An 8,302-nucleotide genomic window follows, 5' to 3' on the forward strand; every position below is an offset into this window, starting at 1 on the left:
TGTGTGTGTGTGTGTGTGTGTGTGTGTGTGTGTGTGTGTGTGTTCTACAGTCTGTTACTGGCGTCACATGATGTTCAACTCATGTTATTATATTTTGTTCACCAGACGGCAGAAATCTGCCTCCAGTTTATGTCACATGCTCATTTTTTTTTGGTTTCAACTTATAGAAGTGTTCTGAATGTATTTTTAATCAATTTGCTTATTTGTATATGCAAATTAATGGTAAAAAATTTACATTTACATGTAAATAAGATTAAAATAAATAGCATAAACTCCCATATTTTTATTGTTCTTACTTCATGAAGAAGAATTGGTATCATTTTTATCATTAAAAAAAATGGTTACACGTCTGACCCTTCCGGTCAAAAATGATTGCAAATACCAAAGGGAGGTGTCAATTTTTAATACCATAGGAGGGTTACAGTTAATGCTCTGTCGAGTTACCCTAAACCTTAAACCTAACTAATAGTGTCCAAAAAGCACCATCAGTCCAAAATCGTTAGATTTAAAGTTTAGGATAGGAACGTTAGTTTTGTAGATGAAAAATGGCATTTTTATATCATAAGATAACATGGTGTGTTAACGGCCATTAAATGACTGCATTAACAATGGGCACGATTTTAGAAATGCTGTATTACCTACAGCAGTTGCCTAAAATGATGCTTAAATAGCTCTTTGGCTATTGGTTAACAGAACCTAACAGCCCACACGGCCTAGGAGACATCAGCTGAAAAGGAAACTATTCTGGGTGGTTGCTATGGTGTTGCTAGGGTGTTTTTAGTGGTTGCTAGGGTGTTCTGGGTGGTTGCTAGGGTGTTCTGGGTGGTTTCTAGGGTGTTCTGGGTGGTTGCTATGGTGTTGCTAGGGTGTTCTGGGTCGTTGCTAGGGTGTTCTGGGTGGTTGCTATGGGTGATTGCTTTCTGGCCCAAGTCAAAAGTGTGATGTTCTGGTCTATAGATATGGCTAGATTCCCTCCTTCAAAGCGAGTCTATGGGGTTTTTCGTCTGTTTTATCACCCACTAGGTAATCTTAAAAGATTAGTTAAAAGAAACCACACACCTCTCCTTTATGTCTGTAGCACAAATGCTGCAGGACGACAGTAAAAGTCATGTTTGACTTAGCAAACACCACTAATAAGGTACACATTTAAGAGAGAGAGCATGACATTTTCCTCCCACACTGCCACACACACACAGTGGCTTTCAATTAAAAACACACACACACACACACAAAGCTCTAAACCAGTTCTTGATCATCTGTTGGTGTGATTTGACAGCGTTATTTCATCGGATCCTCATAAAAAATTCTGCAGTCGTTTTGTTCTCTTGAAAAATTAATCTCACACCAATTCTAACACTCTCTATCACTCACACACACCCTCGAGCAGCTCCCTTTTTCCTCGCGGTACCCTGCATGTTCCATCCAGCTGTTTCTGCAGTTGTTCGCAACATCTGTTCCCTTGGCAACGGCCCCAGCATCCATCATTTGAGAGGTCACACCATACCTGCTGCACGAGAAAATGAGACGAGACAGTGTGAGAACACAGACACGAAGAAATAACACAAACGTCAGCTCCGATCTAATCTCAGAGCTGCCTACCTAGACAGCTTTTTAAGGCATCATAGACGGGCTCCCAACGCCCAAAAAGATGTCTGCATAATAATGTTGCTTTCCAAGAGACCTTCTTTGGCCAAAATGAAGAGCGTTTTAATCAGCGAGGTTTCAGATACAGTTAGGATGCTGTCTTGGAAGAACTTTTCGGGTGTTTAACTCTTTAAGCTCCGAGGATGATTTCCTGTTTCAGTAGCATTCCCAAAATGAAAGGCTTATAGCTCAACAAAAATAAAACAAGGAGGGTCAAGTGTTTGGTATCATTGTAAAGAAAACTTTTCCAACTTTTCAATTATATAGATTATGATCAATTCTGAGATGCTCAGTCTAAGAAAATGATGAAAAACCACAAAAAAGCAATGATCATTCTGTGCCATTTGAGTCATCATTGAGTCTGTGTCATGTAGCGGTCTGCATTCCTGCGGCTCTCCCGTGGGACCCGTTCAGATTTCTTGTGCCATGGGATTACATTTCCGAATTAAAGACGGTAACACTGGTGTACTCTGGACGGGCCTTTATCCCTCTCGGAGGCTTGATTACCCTGATAAGGGAACGGGTGTGTAGAATCAGGACACGGCCCCGCCATTTTTGTGATGTTTTGTTGGTTTGTGTCCCGACTGTGTGCTCTAGAGCTTGCTGTGGAAATCAGGGACCAGGAAAGTGTGTACTGTGGGTGTGAGTATGATTTACACCGACTTGTGCTGCCTTCAGAAATGTTTTAAAGAACAACCCTTCCCTCTCCACCTTATAAGAACAAATAACAAAAACAGGTCCATCACCTGAACATTACAGCACCATCTCTGCTGAACTTTGACTTCTGGATTGCTTAAGGGCATTTCACATGTTTTCTTTCAAGTAACCTTTGACCTTCGCATACAGATGAGCTTTTCCACAGTATACAAAGTCGTATTTATGGTAGTGTGTCCTTAGATAAAATTCAGTGCTTGAATCTATAGTAAGATGTTTTCATATAAAGAAAAAGGTGTTTTGTTATTGTTGTTTTAGGAGGGAGAAGATTGCAAGAACTTTGGCTTGAACACTCCAAACAAACTTTAAAGTGAACTAAATCCCTTTGAGACCATGTTTCCAAATGGTTCACTATAAATCCATATGCATTGAGAATGGGTGCCTGTAGAGCGGAGGAGGGCGGGGCTGACTGGAACGACGCACGCCCGGTCACCAATCAGCCTGATGGGGCGCGAAAGCGATAAAGGCAGCCGGTGACGGCAGTTCGGGAGAGAGAGAATTACAGGCAGCTGCTCTGTATGTGTTTATGTTTGTGTGTTTTTGTTTAATTAAATATTATTTATACTGTCAAGCCGGTTCTCGCCTCCTCCTTGCCCATCTTAACCCCCCTACACTGGTGCCGAAACCCGGGGGAGCGCCGCTGCTATCTGCCGGGTTAACGGAGTAGTCTGACCGCCCAGACGCAGGGAACGGCTGCCGTCCGTGGGGCGAATGGGGACTGGACTGGACCGACCGCCTGGTGCGATGGAGCCACTGCCAGGCCAGAGGATCGTGCCCAGAGGATCGTGTCCGTCACGTTACATGACGGACATGTCCGTAAACGATCTCTCTCTCTCGCACGATCCCCTGCAGTCGAACTTTATCCCTCTCGGAGGCTTAATTAGCCTAATACAGGACCAGGTGTGTAGGATCACGACCCGGCCCCGCCCTCCGCCCTGCCACAACGCGTTGTGGCGAAAGTCTATCAGCATTGCGATTGTCGTACTGACGTAGCAGCAGAAGAAATCTGGAAAAATGGACGAAACGATTGTTGTAGCGGTGTGTGGGCACCCGGAGTTGTACGACACAACGTCATACATGTACAGAGACCGGACGAATAAAGACATGCTTGGAGGAAAGTGAGTGAGGATGTTGGACTATCCAGAAAATATGCGCATCTACTTGATTCTAGCTATTGGTCGTATTTTACTATGAACCACGTCGTAGAAGCCCCTCCTCCTGTCCTTTTCCGGAAGAGAAGCGGGAATGCCCGCGCGAATGCCAGTTTAAACACACATTTATAATCCAGCAGTCAAACTCGCGCGAGCAATGCAAGAAGAACATTTCGTGAACGCACCTTTAGATCGTCAAAAGAGATTTGAATCAAACAGTGCTATGTTTTGTCAAGCTACCAAAGACAAAAAGGTCTCAAAATGAACTCTTTTATCTTATTATGCCGACAACTGTCTGGGGGGAAAGTTGATACTGAAGTGTGACATAACTGAGGAACACATAAAATCTCTGGAGCAACATCTGAGCAATAAAATGTACCATGTGCTTCCTAGTATTTCCTGTCAGTGAATGCAGCGTCGAACAGTTTCTGCTTGTATAAAGGTAGTTTGATCTATGCTGAGAGTGCAATATAATAATGACGGAAACTTGGATTATTCCTGCAGTGTTTGCTACTGATGCAATATTGCTGACTCACTGTAACACAGCAGAAATCATGTTCTCCCATGACACTGTTTCTGCAGTGACTTGCAATAAACGCCCTTGACCTTCTGTTCCCATACTGCCTTATAATGACACTCTATTTGGAAAATTAGACCAGTGTACCAGTTTGTGGAAAGGAGGATGCTGGGGGCCGGCTTGCCGCTGTCTCCTCTCCTCAAATACTCCCGCCACCCCTCACTGGATCGCGAGACCGGTGTGGCACGCAGGTGAATGTCATTGTGCAAGTTTGAATCCAGGGCGTGATGAGTGACTCCAGCCAGGTCTCCTAGCAACCATATTGGCCCGGTTGCTAGGGAGGGTTGAGTCACATTGGGTAACCTCCTCGTGGTGGTGATTAGTGGTTCTCTTCTCTCAATGGGGCGTGTGGTGAGTTGTGTGTGGATCGCGGAGATTAGCATTAGCCTCCACATGCTGTGAGTCTCCGCGGTGTCATGCACAACAAGTCCTTGGTGCAATATACAGTCAGTATACAATCCAACAATTGGGACAGTCGACAGCTATAACATATTAACAAAACAATTGGACTAAAAATGCAAAATGGTGCATTTTTATATATGAAATGACAATCTAAATTAAACATGCAAAGAGTTGAGGTCATGTGACAACAATGTAAGCCATACACATCTGGAACGGCTTAAAGGTGAGTAAATCATGAGATGATTTTAATTTTTTGGGTGAAATATCTCTTTAAGTATAGTTTAGTCAGTGTTTAAGGTCCTAAGTAATCAATTACTGTAATTAAACAACATTTTTGTTGAAAAAAATAAAGTAAGGGATTACTCTTAATTTTCAGTAATTTATTTACAGTTACTTCAAATGTAATTGCATTAAATACTGTATATTCTATATAAAACCATTGTGAGTTTAAAATCAAAATTTAACGTCTTATATTAAAATGTATGTTTTCTAATTAAATGCAGCCCCCTTAAATTCTTTGGCCACCTCATGAATAATTAATTAGATGTTATATGATTTATTTGAATGAATTAAAAGGACAATTTCATGCCTATCCTTGTATTTTTCATCTGGTCGAGGTTGATAACCGTTTTAGAAAGTAATTAGTACAGTAATCTAATTACATCAGATGTAATTGGTAGGTAGTAATTAATTACTTTTTAGAGTAATTTACCCAACACTGAGTTTAGTTAAACCATACCATAGTTTAAGCTAGTCTACCCCTAAATGCTTTTCCATGAGCACTTGACCAAAACCAGCATCCATATCTCCACAGGAGAACAACAGCGCCACCTGCTGGTCTCTTTCCCCCAGTGGAGTCTGATGATCCATAAGCATTGTAGTACAATTTGTGTTTAAAAACATTGACATTAAGATCAGTGATGTGTGTGAAATGTTCTAGAAAGTTCTGTTTAAAACTGATTTTAAGCAGCCAATAAAAAACTCAAAGCTGACGTGTGGACACCAGAGATGTGCTGATACAGTTGTTTATACTACAGCACAGCAACAAGGGCGTGGCTACAATAAATGTTTTATGTGTCTATTGTTCATGTCGTTAAATATAAAAGATGCAATTTATATAATTCCTTGAATGCTCTTCTGTATCACCTCTCACTATGCGGAATTATTATGTTATGAATATTAAATAATAGGTCACTCTGTCTTAATCTGAGCGTCCAGTTCAGGTCACCTAATTAATATTCATGGCCCACGGCTTCACCGTGCACGGGATTCATTGCTTCGTCATGCTGACTTGCCAACATCAGCCTGTCAGCCAATCAGGTAGGTATATTGAGTGAACGTCAGGTCGCGTAATTAATATTAATGAGCTAAGCCTTCTCCATAGTATGATTGGAGAATTTGCTCATCTGGGCAGGATATCAAATATCTGATTGACCTTTGGTTGGTTTCAAAGTTTTGTTTGTACATTTCTTTAATAAAGCGTTAACATCCATAGCACTATTTTGTTTATCAGTTTATTTAAATTGAAAATTTCAATATATTTTTTGAATATGGGGAAAAAGTGTGAAATATAGTTATATTGGGCCTTATGATCTTGACAATTAGGCCATGTCATGCCAATTAAAATACATACATTAAAATAGTAGTCTGAGTAACCCCCCCCCATCCCAAATGCCCACCTATAATATCCCACAGCCCACCCTGGCATAGCTGGCAGGAGCCTGCCCTGTCACTATGCATAATTATTATTTATTTGTTTACAGTGGTTGGAGATGATGAGATGAGGAAGGCGGAGGGACAAGAGGTGGAGGGAATATTTGGCTTTGGACAGACAGAAAGGATAAAGACAAATGTAGAGCGGAGGAGGGTGGGGCGGGCTGGAACGACTCACGCCCCGGTCCCCAATCAGCCTGATGGGGCACGTGAGGGATAAAGGCGGCCGGTGACAACAGTTTGAGAGAGAGAATTACAGGCAGCTGCTCTGTATGTGTTTATGTTTGTGTGGTTTTGGTTAAGTTTATCATTAAACATTATTTACGTATATTGTGAAGCCGGTTCTCGCCTCCTCCTTTCCCTGTAACCCCCTTACACTGGTGCCGAAACCCGTGAAGGAGGAGGGATGCCCGTTGCAGAGTCCTTGACACTGCCATCCACCCAGGGGAGCACCACTGCCATCCGCAGGGGGACGGAGTAGCACGACCGCCCGGACGTGGGGAACGGCCGCCATCCGTGGAGTAAATGGGGACTGAATTCGCCAACCGCCTTGAGCAATGGGGTGCCCTGCCGTCCCCCAGAAACACAAGGGGACGAGAGCAGACCGCCGTCTGCGAGGGGCAGAGGAATGTAAAGGTGTTACAGGGAAAGGAGGAGGCGAGGACTGGCTTGACAATATATATAATATTTAATGATAAACTTAACCAAAATCAAACAAACACAAACATAAACACATACAGGGCAGCTGCCCGTAATTCTCTCTCTCTCTCCCGAACTGTCGTCACCGGCCGCTATTATCCCTCGTGCACCCCATCAGGCTGACTGGTGGCAGATTACCACAAAAATGTCCGTAGTTTTCTTAAAAAAGCTCAAATCAAGGTTACAGTGAGACACTAACAATAGAAGTCAATGGGGACAATTTTTGGAGGGTTTAAAGACAGAAATGTGACACTTATGATTTTATGAAAGCACTTACATTAATTCTTCTGTTAAAACTTGTGTATTATTTTACGGTCTCGGATTATATTTAGGGTTTTAAGGGTTACGGCATTACGTCACCATAGCAACACAGTTGTAAAACTGGCTACATCTTTACGCAGATGTGGTTAGTAAATGATTTTACCACACTAAAATCATGTTAACACACATATTGTTTACGTCTTTTATCTATACTTTTTATGTTGTTTTTAATGTTACAGATTGGCTCTATTCACTTCCATTGTAAGTGCCTCACTGTAACCCAGATATTTTAAGAAAAGTAACAAAATATTGATTTTGCCGTATGAACACTTTGCCACAAAAGCTGTCGATTGAGCTTAACTTGTATTAAACCCGGAATATTCCTTTAATAACAAGTTCTCCCCGATCTTGAGACATGATCTGCTCTGTATTGTTACAATCCTTCATGTTTCTTACTACCGGTTGACACATTTCTACCGTTGTACGTTATATACTGCCCAGCCCAACAGTAATATGACACATTTTAAGACACACCTGCAAAAGAATTCCCAAAATAACTGCACTTCATTCAAATAGTCAGAGATAAACAAAGCAAGAGAGAGAGAGTTGGGTAGAGAGAGATAGGCTCTTTATGCAAACACTGAACAACAAAATAACCCGTTCTGTCTGTAGGACGTTAATGTCACAGACATCCTGTATTAACATATTCACTATTAATATTTAATGCTGTTCTGTTTATTAAATGCTTCGTTTTTCATCTAACACTGAAAACTAAATATGACACCTGTTTGTGTGAAACTAGTTTAAAATCACAAAGTCGAGTTCTCTCACTCACTGAAAACATGCTGTGGACTCGCCCCTATAATGCAGACAAACTGGTTTTACCAGATGCAGGAGACTGACAACAGATTTTGATGATTGCGTTTCTTTCAAGAACCATTTAAAATTCAAAACTCTCTTGTTTTATGAATGTTGCCCTATGAGCGGTTTAAATGTTTGTGATGTGTGGAACTGTAACGTTAGGAAGGAAGTAACGAGAGCTGGATCTGTGCGGCTAAAGAGTTTAATGAGATGAAGAAAACTAAGTACAAAATAATGGGGTAAACACAGGAACAAATTAAAGATCTGTGATGGGAAAACA

This window comes from Xyrauchen texanus, chromosome 36 (assembly GCF_025860055.1).
Source record: "Xyrauchen texanus isolate HMW12.3.18 chromosome 36, RBS_HiC_50CHRs, whole genome shotgun sequence".
NCBI lineage: Eukaryota > Metazoa > Chordata > Actinopteri > Cypriniformes > Catostomidae > Xyrauchen > Xyrauchen texanus.